Source organism: Mesoplodon mirus (genome assembly GCF_964341445.2).
Source record: "Mesoplodon mirus genome assembly, chromosome: 9".
Classification (NCBI taxonomy): Eukaryota; Metazoa; Chordata; class Mammalia; order Artiodactyla; family Ziphiidae; genus Mesoplodon; species Mesoplodon mirus.
The window spans coordinates 82,953,973-82,968,956 of record NC_138985.1 but is presented as its reverse complement, the minus strand read 5'-3'; the positions used below and the strand labels follow the sequence as shown (position 1 = coordinate 82,968,956).

General features: G+C 40.7%; 1 protein-coding gene across 5 annotated transcripts in view; it reads right to left on the bottom strand.

Moving 5' to 3' along the window:
* Positions 1–14,984, bottom strand: part of ST7 (suppression of tumorigenicity 7) — a 263,462-nt gene that overhangs the window by 56,174 nt on the left and 192,304 nt on the right. The gene's annotated exons all lie outside the window — the stretch shown is intronic.

Here is a 14,984-nt window from a genome sequence, read left to right as displayed (position 1 = left end):
AAACTATCTCATATGTGTTAACAGTTAGCAGTTTGGGAAGCCAGAGAGTAGAAGGAGAAACAAAAGGCACTGCTCTTTTGAGCAGCCTGGTGCCCAAGTTAAGGAGAAAAAGTAGGAAAATAACTAGAAGGTGATATGTGTTGAGAAAATCTGTAGGTAGTGAGACAGGGAATGTTAGTAAAAGAAGAGGATGTTCAGGAGTTCCTGCCTGGTGGTCTCAGTTAAACAGAAGTCAAGATGATTTTCTGAGACTGAGGGAACAGGTGGCAGGGAGGAAACAGGAAGACAGCGGTGAAAGTGTAGAACAATCAGGGATTGCAGAGGCCGTCTTGGGGCCCTAACAGACTGGAGACCATGAATTTACAGAGGCTATACTTGGCACTGTTGTCAGGTTTCAGCTAACAGTGCTCAGCAGCCCAGGTACAGTGGCAAAGAGGTCAAATGATGAGGTTGAGCCTGGGAAGACTGAATTAGATTCAATGAGAAGTCAAGAAGAGAACCGGCTAGAATGGTGAAAGAATGATTAAAGGAACGGCCTCAGGTTCTGGACAGCATGGGGAGGAAGAGAGGTCCAAAGAGAGTTAAAAGATATAATAATGAATTTCACTGGAAGACAAAGAGAAAGAAGACAGGACCAAGAATTTCAGAGTAAAATCTTATCTTCAAGAAAAATAAATCTCACCTTAAGAAAAAGATAACCAGGTTCTTTATAAAGCAAAGACACACACACACACACACACCTATTTATATATATGTGTGTGTGTATGTATGTATTGATGTATACGTATATATCCTCTATTTAATCTCCTAAATAGATAACTGTTTTCTATTATAACACAATGACCTCTAGAAAAGTGATACCTCTTTTTTTTTTTTTTTTTTTGCGGTACGCGGGCCTCTCACTGTTGTGGCCTCTCCTGTTGCGGAGCACAGGCTCCGGATGCGCAGGCTCAGCGGCCGTGGCTCATGGGCCTAGCTGCTCCGCGGCATGTGGGATCTTCCCGGACTGGGGCACGAACCCGTGTCCCCTGCATCAGCAGGCAGACTCTCAACCACTGCGCCACCAGGGAAGCCCCGATACCTCTTTTTTTGATGTCAAAACATTTTAAGCAATTGTGCTGAGAGAAATAATACTGAAAAATAGGCTAATTTACTGTTAAGCAAGAAACCAGTGGATACATTGCATTGACTATCCACTTCTTCCAAGTTATAAAATCTTTGCCATATTGTTTTGTTTTTTTAAAGCCAAGAACATTTAGCATATCTCTAAAAATAAGTAATTTTCTGCAGCTCCAAAGCATCATATTACCAACGAATAACACCTATCAAAATGATTATGTCTTCAATAAGCCTGTCTGAACCCCCTAGAGACAGCCTGCAGTATTTTCATTGCTAGTAAAGTAAGTGAATAAGGCTGTATCACACATTGTTGATGTTCTGTAACCAATAAAAGTATTTCTTGTTCTGGTTCACTTTGATTCTGGCTGACATCACCTTTTGATTTTTTTTCCCTTTATAATTAGTGCTTGTTAGAATTAAATCTGTCATTCAGCATTTGGCAACACAATCAAAACATTCTCTAACCTGCAACATTTAAACATTTACCATTTTCAACCAATTCTTCAAGTAAAGGTCAAACTTCAAGGACACAAGTTATATTCTGTAATTTTAAAACTGCAACTCCAAATATTAGTATGCTGAAGCTTAAAAACTGAGAGGGGGGTCTAATTAAAATTCAATGAGTCTAAGAGCAAACATGGAGGTCTTGGCTTGTTTAAACAGAACTTGAAGCAAGACGCTAGGAGTTTGGGCAGCAATGCTTTCGCTGGAAGCTTGGACAGAGTATACCATGTCCAAAAAAACAATCACCAATCAAAGGATTTTAAACATGGCAAATAGCAAATGTTGAAGAGGTAATCGAAGTCATATGACAATCTGGAAATCTAGCTTTGCTTCTTGAATATAAACAAGAAGAAAAAGTGAACCTTCTGCTGCCCCATCTCACTCTAGCTTGCACCTGGCCCTCTCCAGTCCTTCACAACAAGCTCTCTTAGAAAAAATCCATGAATGTTCTACTCCCGCAGCTCCCTTCAGTCCTCACTGCAAGCTACAATCTGGCTTCCAGCCCCACAATTCCTCTGAATCTGTTCATTCCACATTTCCAGGTGACTTAAGTTGCTCCTGTGGACACCCTCCAGTCCTCTTCTTGCTTGACCTCTGCAACATTTGACAGTTTGATGACTTTTTCCTTGAAACTCTTGTGTCTCTTGGCTTTCTCAACACCATTCTCGTCTGGTTTTCTTCGTACTTATCTTCTAGCTCCTTCTCTAGTTTCCCCCTTGTCTGCTACTTAGGAGAAGGTTGTCTCCCTAGTTATGCCCCAAGTGCCCTTCACATAAACACCCTCATCTCTCGGGCACTTTCGTGTCCAGGGTCTCAATACCACCACCTTTGTGGGGATGGCTCCCACATCCTCACATCCTCACATTCTGCTCTGACCTCTCTCCTAAGCCGTTATATCAATTTATAAACTATCTCCCTGACAGTTTTACCCGATCCATCTAATACTGGGCTCATAAATTTCTCCTCCCCATGCCAACCCTTCAAACCTGTTTTTCCCCCCCGCCGTAGTACTTCCTATTTCGGAAAAGAACCATTAAGCCCCACTAGCCCTACTAACCATTAAGCCCTACCCACAATAGCCACCTTAGAGGTCCCTAAACCCCTGAATTCATATGTAAAAGATGCTGGTAGTTTTCATCAGGTTCGAAGAAAGCTCTGTCATGCAAACAAATACATAAACATAAAACAAGCAAACTCTTTAAGAATCATTATCATTTCCTCTTTTCTCTGACCTTGCTGCCAATAACTTAGTTTATGCCCTTACACTTGGCCTAAATTGCTCAAATAGCATCTTCCTCTGCTTGCTTCTAGATCACCTTTTTCCAACCCACCCTTCACATTACAGTCATAATGGCTTTTCAAATAAACACATTTAAGTCCATCTCAAGCCTGCTTAAAAGGCAACCACTGACGTGGCTGGACGTATCCTAAGGAAATATGCAGATGTGAATATAAATTTACAAACAAGATTGTCTTTCACGACATTATTTATAGTAGTGAAAAATGCAAGCAACTTAAAACTTTATCTCTTATGAGGCATTTATGTAAAATAAGATATAGTCATCTATTAGGCTATGATATACAGTCATTAGTAGCTAACTTCTCAAATAATTATTAATGGCATGGCCTTGGAAATGCAGACACATGACATTACATTAGAAAAAGTAAGATACAAACCAAATAACACAATAAGATCAAGATTTTCTTTTGTATCTATGCATAGAAACATACTTGGTTAGAAACATACCAAAATGTTTACTAGTAGTTATTTCTGGTTAGTGAGATTAAAGGTGATTTTTATTTCTTCCTTCATATTTACCATAGGTTGTAATACTTTCAAAAGGAGTATGTGTACATTCTATAAACAGGGGAGGAAAAACTGTTTTTGAGAATATTGACTTCTCTGAGAACTATGAAACATTGATAAAGGAAACTGAAGATGATTCAAAGAAATGGAAAGCTATCCCATGCTCTTGGATTGAAAGAATTCATACTGTCAAAATGGGCATACTACCCAAAGCAATCTACAGTTTTAATGTGATCCTTATCAAATTACCCATGACATTCTTCACAGAACTAGAACAAATAATCCTAAAATTTATATGGAACCACAAAAGACCCGGAATTGCCAAAGCAATCCTGAGGAAAAAGAACAAAGCTGGAGGCATAACCCTCCCAGACTTCAGACAATACTACAAATCTACAGTAATCAAAATAGCATGGTACTGGCACAAAAACAGACATATTGATCAATGCAATAGAACAGAGAGCCCAGAAATAAACCCACACACCTATGATCAATTAATCTTTGACAAAGGAGGCAAGAATATAAAATGGGAAACAGTCTCTTCAGCAAGTGGTGTTGGGAAAGCTGGACAGCCACATGTAAATCAATGAAGTTAGAACACACCCTCACACCATATACGAAAATGAACTCAAAATGGCTTAAAGACTTAAATATAAGACATGATACCATAAAACTCCTAAAAGAGAACATAGGCAAAACCTTCTCTGACATAAATTGTAGTAATGTTTTCTTAGGTCAGTCTCCCGAGGGAATAGAAATAAAAGCAAAAATTTAAAAATGGGACCTAATTAAACTTAAAAGCTTTTGCACAGCAAAGGAAACCATCAAGAAAACAAAAAGACAACCTATGGAATGGGAGAAAATATTTGCAAATGGTGCAACTGACAAGGGCTTAATTTCCAAAATATACAAACAGCTCAATATCAAAAAAACCCCAAACAACCCAATTAAAAAATGGGCCAAAGACCTAAACAGACATTTCTCCAAAGAAGACATACAGATGGCTAACAGGCACATGAAAAAATGCTCAACACTGCTAATTATGAGAGAAATGTAAATCAAAACTACAATAAGGTATCACCTCACACCACTCAGAATGGCCATCATCAAAAAGTCTACAAATAATAAATGCTGGAGAGGGTGTGGAGAAAAGGGAACCCTCCTACACTGTTGGTGAGAATGTAAATTGATGCAGCCACTATGTAGAACAGTATGGAGGTTCCTTCAAAAACTAAAAATAGGGTTACTGATACGATCCAGCAATCCCACTCCTGGGCATATATCTGGAAAAGATGAAAACTCGAATTCAAAAAAAATACATGCACCCCAATGTTCACAGCAGCACTATTTACAATGGCCAAGACATGCAAGCAACTTAAGTGTCCATTGGCAAATGAGTGGATAAAGGGGCTTCCCTGGTGGCACAGTGGTTGAGAGTCCGCCTGCCGATGCAGGGGACGCAGGTTCGTGCCCCGGTCCAGAAAGATCCCACGTGCTGTGGAGCGGCTGGGCCCGTGAGCCATGGCTGCTGAGCCTGCGCATCCAGAGGCTGTGCTCCGCAGTAGGAGAGGCCACAGCAGTGAGAGGCCCGCGTACCGCAAAAAAAAAAAAAAAAAAAAAAAGAGTGGATAAAGAAGATGTGGTATATATGTAATGGAATATTACTCAGCCATAAAAAAAGAATGAAATAATACCATTTGCAGCAACATGGACAGACCTAGAGATTATCATACTAAGTGAAGTAAGTCAAACAGAGAAAGACAAATATCACATATCACTTATATGTGGAACCTAAAAAAAAATGATAGAAATGAACTTATTTACAAAACAGACTCATAGAAAACAAACTTATGGTTACCAAAGGGGAAAAGGGGGAACAGGGATAAATTAGGAGTTTGGGATTAACAGATACACACTACTATATATGAAACAGATAAACAACAAGGACCTACTGTATAGCACAGGGTACTATATTCAATATCTTGTAATAACCTATAATGGAAAAGAATCTGAAAAAGAATATATATATGTATATATGTGTGTGTATATATATATATATATATACACATATATATATATGTATGTATCTGTATTAACTAAATCACTTTGCTGTACACCTGAAACTAACACAATATTATAAATCAACTATACTTCAATAAAAAGGGAGAAAAAAGAACAAAAAAGAATATGGACTTCTTATCAAATTTAGGATATAAAGTCCTTAGCATGGCAAACACAGCCCCTCGTGACCAGTCCCTGTCTACCAGCCAGCCTCACTTCTAGCCATTTACTAGACACACACCACATCTCGCCATAGAATGGCTTTCAGTTCTTTAAACAAGCCACATTCACTCATATTTCTACCTGTGTGCTCCCTCTCCCTGGGTGCTCTTCCTGCGGCCTCCTGGGTCAATCTGGCCAGGTCCTCAACTTCCAGAAACCCTAACCTGCCCACCCCTGACTCTTGACCTCTTATCCTCCATCTGCCAGGTTAGGTACTCCTGCCCCAAACTCCCAGAGTCCTTGTCACAATGGTCTGCTGGTCCATCTTCCCCACGAGCCTGGGAAGAATGTGAGAGCAGGAACTCTGTCTTATCACTAGGTTCTTGGTCACTGACTGACCCATCGTAGGTGCTCAACACATATTTGATGAATGGAAGGCTTTTTAAAGGCTTTTAATAGTACTCTTCCTTTGGGGTACATGTCATATGTGTGCTGCCACAGGCCTGCTTCAGGCCCTGGGGTCACATATCCCTCAACATGTTCCTCTACCATTTAAAATCTACCAATGACTTTCAGTATCCGCACCTTAGAAAAGGTATAGCTAGAACCCATGAGCTTTGACTCAATGTAAGGAAGAATTTTCTTATACTTAGAGCTGTCTGAAAATGAACAGATGGTGTACAAAGTCTCCATCAATGGAACTTCTTAGAGAGAGAGGATGGTCACTGGACAGGGACGCTCAAGAAAAGACAGAGGACCTTTTAAATCCTCTAATTCCAAGGAAAAGCATCCCAGCTCCTAAGCATAACTTTCAGGCCCTCCCTCAGCTCAGTGCCAGATGCCTCTTGCCTGCCCTCCCACACCCCCAACCCCCACCCCCGTCTTCTACAGATTAAACTCTAGCCTAGTTGGATCAGACTATTATACACCATCCCCGGAATTCTTTCTACAGTTCCTAGACACTGTGTTTTTGCTCAAACTGTTCTTACCACCTGGAATACCTTTTCGCTTCATTTACAAGGCAGCCTGTCAAAATCACCCCACCCTCCAAAGCCCAGATCAAATGCCACCTCCTAAAGTCACAGCATCATAGAAAGTGAGAGCCAGAAGAGCTCGTGGAGATCATCCAAACACCCTCCTCAGTTTACAGACAGCTCCCTCCCACCCCCGCCCCACCAAATAACAATGAAGGCTGCAAATTTAAGTCATTCAGCCAAGTTAGTGCCAGGACTATGATTCAAATCAGTACTGATTCCAAATTTCAACACATCAGAACACTGTCTCTGGCCTGCCAAGTCTAGGAGAACTAAACCATTTTGCTTATGCTTCTCTGCTATAACACTTACCTATCTGCTTGGTATTGTGTTTGCATGAATATATGAAGACAGCTATATTACAGAGGAAAGGGCCCTCTATATTTGGAGTTATTCATGAGTTTCAATCTCACTTCTACCACTTACTACCTGTGTGACTTTGTATATATTACATAACCTCTCTGAGCCTTGGTTTTCGTATCTCCTGGGTCTCAGCCCATATGGCATCTTCCCAGACTCTCTCTACCACCTATCTGATGTCATCACTGCACTCACATCACCATTTTCTATTGCTTCTATCACATTCTGAAATCGTCTTATTTATTTACTTATGTAGCTGAATATTAGATCATTTAAAAAGCAAAACAGTAAACAGAGTGATAGTAGGTAATACTATAATTTCACAGGTCAGCAAATTTTTTCTGTATAGAGCCAGAGAGCAAATACTTTGGGCTTTGCAAGCCATATGGTCTCTGTTGTGACTACTCAATTTTGACATTACAGCATGAAAGCGGCCATGGACAGTACATAAATGAATGAGTGAGGCTAGGTTCCAACAAAACTTAACTTACAAAAACAGGCAGGAGACCAGATTCGGCTGCAGGCCTTAAATTGCCAATCCCTGGTTAACTGGAATAAGTTTCAAAAAACAAAAGGTCTTCATAAAATGAGTTTTATAGTGATATTACATTTGAAAAACAGCATCTCTCACACACACACAGCTGGTTCAGCAGACTGTAGTAAAATGGAAAAAGGCCTACTCTACAACCCAATACTTCCTCTTCCAGCTCTGTTTCCTACAGCCCGTTCATACATATTTCTGAGGATTGGCATACTGGGATATTCACACAGGATGAGGAGACTGTCATAAATAGCAGAATGGATAGATCAAATGAGGTTTACTCATGACAAAATGCTATTCAGCAGGCAAAAGGAATGAGTTAAGCTTAATATGTCTTAATGCAGACAAACATCAAGCAGTTTTGAGTTCTCTAGAAATACTCTAGAGAAACAGACTGGAGAATATAACATTTAATTAAATTTTTTAATGCACACAAAACAATCCTACATATTGTTTATGGGTATACTTTATGGAAATAAATGAAAGCAAACTGAAGAAACAAAGTTGCTGGTACCTAAGGGGAGGTGAATGGTGTGAGTGGTGGTCACATGGGGTCTATAGCTTTATATCGTTTTATGACAAAAACTGTTAATTATTAATTTACTACTATTTATTTTTATAATTAATTCTGGGTAGTGAGGCTGTTTTCTCATATATTAAATTTTTATACATTTTTAAAGTTGCTTCCTCAAACATAGGAAGCTCATTAGATGTACTTTTCATTTGTAATTCCTCAAGTCATGAAGACTTCGATTTTTATCATTTAGACTTTAATTTGTTTTCCTATATTCTAATTGCCCTTTGAAGCAAAATTACTTCTTCCTGTTGGGGGTTTGACTCTGTAGCTCCTTAAAATATTGCTAGCAATGTCTGATTAGACAACATTTAGAGAATTTCCTCCAAAATTAATGTGAGTTAATAGATTTTAATATACCACACTTGAATTTGATAATGATGACAAGATAATAATAGCTAATCTCAGATGAACCACATCTTAGAGTCCCATCTTAGAGTCCCAATTTTCCTCCATTTGAGTTCCAGAGAGTAGGGCTGCTGACAGACGTGGTGTGAAGAGCTATAAGAATTATTATCTTACCTTGAAGGATGCTTCAGAGTTAAATTGCCTCTAAGTCCCTCCCTCTCTAACCCTTATAGCTGGGATTGGGGTTGAGGTTGGAGCTAGGGTTAAGGGTTAGGCTTAGCTGAGACAACCTAACAGGAAAACTCTTCTGTCATAAAATTCCTTCTTGCTTCCTCTCCAGAACCACAAAGATTCCCATGACATATTGTTTTCAAAATAAAAGGGAAGGCACCGCACATATCAGTGGGGCTGCTGGAAAGGGTTCAACATGGGGGAGGTAGTATACAAAAGTCAAGAGCAGCACTGCCTTTGGAATCAGATAGACCGGGTTCCCATTCAGGGACAGTGGAGTTTCTTGGCACCAGGTGAGCTTATTTTTCTCATCTGCAAGATAAGGATAATACCTAGCTCACAGTGCACCCAGACACAATCTGGGGCTTGGTAAATGTCAGTCATTATCCTTGCATGTTAACACCAGATACACTGCATTTTCAAGGTGCTATTTGTTTCACTGTGTGCGACTAAGTTTCCTTCAGGGGTTTAACTGCGCAGTATAACATATCCCAATTCATTTATTTATTTTGAAATAATGTACAAAAAATAGCTTGGTGACATAATTAGCCTTTCTACTAAGAAACTCGAATGAAGACATATGATAAACATAAAGGCCTGTTTTCTATAAGCTAAGTCATTCTAAATAAATCTTTAAAGTCCTATCTAGCATAGTTCTGTTTATTTATTGCCAGCTATCTTCTCTGCGCTGGTAATTGCTTTCTCCTGGCAGTAAGAAATTTATATGCCCTGTTTTGCCCAAATATTACAGTTCACATACAATGAAAACACTAACTCTCCTATGATTCCTCTAATACCTAGGGGGAAGAACATGGGATGGGCCAAGGATAGAATTTCAGTTTCAATTTTACATCATCTGGCTATTGTCAGTTCAACTTTATTTCAATGGAAGAATTTGAGGCACTTCTGAGGTTAACATTTATGAGCTCAAATAGGAAAAAAAAGGAGAGTTAATTTACTGGATTTGAAATACTCTATGGACATAATTTAGAACTACGATCTGTATGCTTTTTCTCAGCTGACTTACAGGATGAAAACAACAGTTTAAACTTTTCAAGTTTGATTTGTATCTATTTAAACATTTTATTAGTTTAGCTATCCATGCATTGTTCTTTGAGTGAGAAAAGCAATGTGAAAATCCTTACATATTTTAAGGCAGAGGTAATTAAAAGAGATCCTCAGCCAGATTCCTACTGAGCTCAATGCAAGCTTGGCCTAATTAAAGTTTATAGAATTTGGCCTGTATTATATTCAAACAGCAGATACTATTTTCTTATAGTTGCAAGTTTGACATTATTTAATTACAGTTTCAAATAAAGGCATAAACAGAAAATAGAAAAGACACTCTGTATTGCATGCTTATTATTTTGTCATTGATTTTTACTGACACTAAGGGCCATGAAAGGAAAAAATGAATTGTTTACCAGTGTCCTCAGAGGCTCATGAGAGTTCCAGTTACACAGACCACTCTAAAATGCAGTCCTGAGAGGCTTAAACATACATTAATAAGAAAACATCATTTTCAGATCTAATCTAAAGGAAAATATTAAGCTGCATCTATTGCAAAGTAACATGACCAATACATGATATGCATGGACAGTTAGTTAAATCACCAGTTAACTAGTTCTTCACTGAACTGAGCACATGAAGTAAATACATTCATCACTGAGAACTGGAGAGGAAAGTAACAGTTGTCAGCATGATAGTGAATCATCCAATGACAGCTTGGTATGACCCCAAAACTCAAAGGGCTGGAAGGTTACCTAAATAATTATCTACTTTTCTTTTTTTTTTTGCTGCGGTACGCGGGCCTCTCACTGTTGTGGCCTCTCCCGTTGCAGAGCGCAGGCTCCGGACGCGCAGGCTCAGCGGCCATGGCTCACGGGCCCAGCCGCTCCGCGGCATGTGGGATCTTCCCGGACCGGGGCACGAACCCATGTCCCCTGCATCGGCAGGCAGACTCTCAACCACTGCACCACCAGGGAAGCCCTTATCTACTTTTCTTGTCAAAATTATGCTCAGTTCATTACAGAAGGAAATTTTCCTTAAAAATTTCTAGTGAACGAGACGAGCTTTGCATTTACACAGATCCTAACAAAAATATTTTCAGTATAAAACTTCCTCTTCCATTTGTTACTCAATCCGTTAAAGATAAAACAAGGACAGCCCTGGTCATACCTTAGGAATCTTCAAAGATTCTCTTCTTCAACCTCTACCTTTCTCAGTGACATTTTTTTTTTTTTTACCTCGCTTTAAGACATCTAAGAACATTTCTTTCCAAAAGCAAGGAACTGACAGCACCACTGTCTCATCTATGTTATTGGATATTTGTAAAATTTCTTTACTCTAAACTCTATGGTAAACTGCAGTTTCAAGAACCCTGAGGGTGAAGCTGGAGAAGAGGGCAGGGAAGAAGTCAGCCTCATCCTGTCTTGGGGAAAAGAATGATTTATAATGGTCCTCAAAACTGACAGGTAACACGTTGAGTAAAACATTTTCTTTATCATCTTAAACTGCTTCAAACAGGGCTGTGCCCTAGCCCTGAATTCATGAACAAATCTGAACAATTTGATGCATATTTGAAATGGCTTGGAAGAAGGCCTGGTAACGGAAAACAGGACGATAAGCATCCTTCCCTCTGTGATGACATGGCATTGCTCTCCTGTTCCAGGAGTGGCCTCAAGGAGCAGCTAAACGTACTGGCCAACAATTGCTGTCAGAAAGGACTTTTTATGCCAAAACCACAATAACTGTGTCTGGCAGACACCCTTCCACATTCACATGGGTAATGGTAAATAACTCTACTCAGAAGATTAACTCATTTGGTTATCTAGGGCACAGTTATTAACAAATACTCGCCCTGGCAGGCATCTCACAACAGGGTCATGCTGAAAGTTTACAATTATGAAAGATTCTTTTATAGCAACAGGCAGAAGGTCAGTACTTCAACCTCTGACGCTCATCCCCGCACTGCTCTGTAATCACTTTGCCTCCCAGTGTTCTCTTTCCTCCCCAAGTCTTTCCACTCTATCCTCCTGAAACCTGAGTCCATGATATACAAATTCCCCAACACATCCATAAGCTATTTACAGAACATGAGCCTGAGTTCACTGCTTCTGTAAATTCCCCCCACGAAACTTATGTGTACCAGCAGGATGTAGGGCTGGCTTCTCCTAGTTCCCCAAAGCACATCTAGACCATTACCGCTCAGCCCTGGGGCAGCAGTTTCTGGTCCTCTGAAGCTCACGTGATGATGCTCCAGTACCGGCCACCATCCTTTGATCGTGTTGGCTACCAGATAACAGATCCTCATACACTAAAGATTTTGGCACCTGTCTCCGTATTCTCACTCTGAACCTCAAGTCCTACCCTCAATGTAGATGATTACAGTCCAGGTAAACGTTCCACCTAGTATCCGAGATTCTCAACTGTTCTACTGTCTCTAAGGAAAAGACTGACTGTCCCTCTACTGCAATTAAGTAACCCAAGGTCATAGCCAAACTCCAGACTTTGACATCTAGATGTGTCCCATCTATGCAACTCTCTGACCAGAATGTACCAATCTCTAGTTATCTTACACAATTACTCACACTAAACTTCCTCTCTAATTTCACTAAGACCACCGGTGCCTTTTCCTGTCCACTTTTTTTTGGTCCTTACCTCTCTCAGGCCATTCCCATTACTCTTGGTGTTTTTCTTCTCCTAGCTTCCATGGTATCACACTTTCTTGGTTTTCCTCCTATATTTCCAGGTGCTCCTTCTCAGAAGCCACTGGATGCTTCTCCCCTACCCAGCCTGTCAATGTTGGAGACCACAGGGCTCACTTCTTAACCTTCTTTCTTCTCTATCTACATCTCTACACACATGATCTCACTCAATACCATGGCTGTCACTCCCACATATGTTGATAACTCCCAAATTCCTCACCCTTGAATTCCAGACACATACCCAATTGTCTTCCTGATACCTCTACCTGGAGGTAAAATAGGCTATTTCAAACTTAACATGGCCAAGGCAGAATCCCTGCTTTACCCTGAAAATCTGTTCCTCTCCTATTTGTCATCCTCTCCACAAATGCTATGACCATCACGAAGCCGCTCAGACTAAAAACCTGTGGACTCCTAGGTTTTCCTTGACTATATAATTTCTTTCTTTCCACATCCAATCCATTCAGTGGTTCATTTTTTCAATTGGTTATTGAGAGGCTACTAAGTGCCAGGCACTGCTCTATTGGGAAATAGTAGTAAACAGATGTAAAAAAAACCAAAAAAACCCTGCCTTCCCGAAAGTGACATTTTAATGAAGGGAGATAGAAAATATGCAGATAAATATAAAGAGAGACTCTCAAGTGGTGACACATTCTAAAGAGAATGAATAAAGCCGGGAATGAATAGAGTTAGGGAATGCTGGCATGGCAGGCAGATGACGTTTTAAATAGAGCAGTCGGTGAAGGCAGCACAGGGAAGGTGGGATTGCGAAGGTAGCATTTAAGCAGAAACTAAAGTGGGTGAAGGAGCTAGTCATGAGACTGGAAGAGGAGAATTCCAGGGAAGGGTTCCACAAGTAAAGGTCCTGAGGTGGCAGTGAATCTGGCGTGTTCAACAAACAGGAAGAAGGCCAGTGTGGCTAGACCACAGTGAACACAGAGCAGAAATGACGGTTGGACTGTGTAGATTCTTCTAGGCCACTTGTAGGGTTTAAATTCAGAATGAAGGTTTTAAGCCAAAGAATGACATGGTCTAACATGTTTCAAATGGTTCATCCTAGCTGCTGTGTGGAGAGTAGATGCAAGGGTACAGGAGTGCAGGCAGAAAGACCAGTTGGAAGGCTCTTATAATCCAATGTAGGGTAATGATGGTTGAGATCAAGGGGGTGGCTGTAGATATAGTAAGGTGTCGGGTTCTAAATCTATTTTAAAGGTAGAGCCAATAGGATTTGCCAATAGTCAAATCATATTGATTCTATGTCCAAATATATCTCAAATCCATCCACTCCTCCATTGCCACCCCCAATTCCAAACCTTCATCAGCTCTTGTCTGGACTACAACTGTAACTGCCCACCTGGACTCCCTGCCTCCATTCTTGCCCTCCATCTCAACAATGTACCCAGCAATCTTATAAAATCATCAGTAAGATCACATCCCTCCTTTGTTTTACACACGTTTAAGTTTCACATACTGTATATTAACAGTGAAAACTAAACACCTTACTATTTCCTGCACAGCCCTGGATGACACCGCTCATGCCTGCCTTTCCACATTCACCTGGTTCCAACCTTTCTTTCACTCACCTGGCCTCCTCTTCATTCCCGCCCAACTCTTTCCAGCCTCAAGGTCTCTGCTTTAGCTCTTCCTCTGTAACGTCCTTCCCCAGATCTTTACATGGCTGGCTCTCTCTCACCTTTCAGGCCTCAGAAATAAAGTTACCTCCTGTGGACACCTTCTTTGAGCAATTATCTGAATTAGCCCCTCTCCAGGTACCCTTTATCACAGCAGCCTTTTTAGTTCCTTCATAGCATTCACCACAATCTGTAACTGCCTTTATCATCATGTCTCCTCTCCTCATCATAACTGCTCCATTAGAGCTGTAACTGTTGTCTGTCTTGTTGTCCACTCTGTACTTTGTGCCTAGAACTGGGGCTGGCACCTTGTAGGCACTCAAAAGACACCAGTCTCTAGAAAAGACCGAGTCCATCATCCCTTCTTCCTTCCCTCCCTCCTTCCCCTCCCCGACCTAGAGCCCATAGTTCATCTCCTTACCACTTCCTTGACAATCCTTCAAGTTCCCGACTTGTCTTTCTATCGCACTCACCCTACAACACCTGACCTCTGATCAACCCAGATGTCTATCAGTTCTGCCCCAACATTCAGGCTAAAGGCCACAAGTGTAAGGTTCGGAGGAACAACTAAAATATAATGATCTCCAACCTCTGCTGGGCCGATGCTGCCCGGTAACCCTCAGTATTTCCCTGGTGACTTCTCTCCCCCACTCCACCATCTCTTCATACTTCTAACCCAGCTCCTGCCAGTGAACTCTTAGCAGAAGATCTTGTCAAGTATTAGTCAAGAAAACAAGTCAACAGGCAGGACCCCCTTCAATTCTTCAGCCCTACCCCTCCACTACAAATCCCATCTGCATCCAGATACACCTGCATATTTCTATCAGCCACACATGGGGTCCCTCCTTTAGTCAATCCTTCCCTCCTGTGCTCTGGAATTCATCACTATGCACTCCTCAGGACCT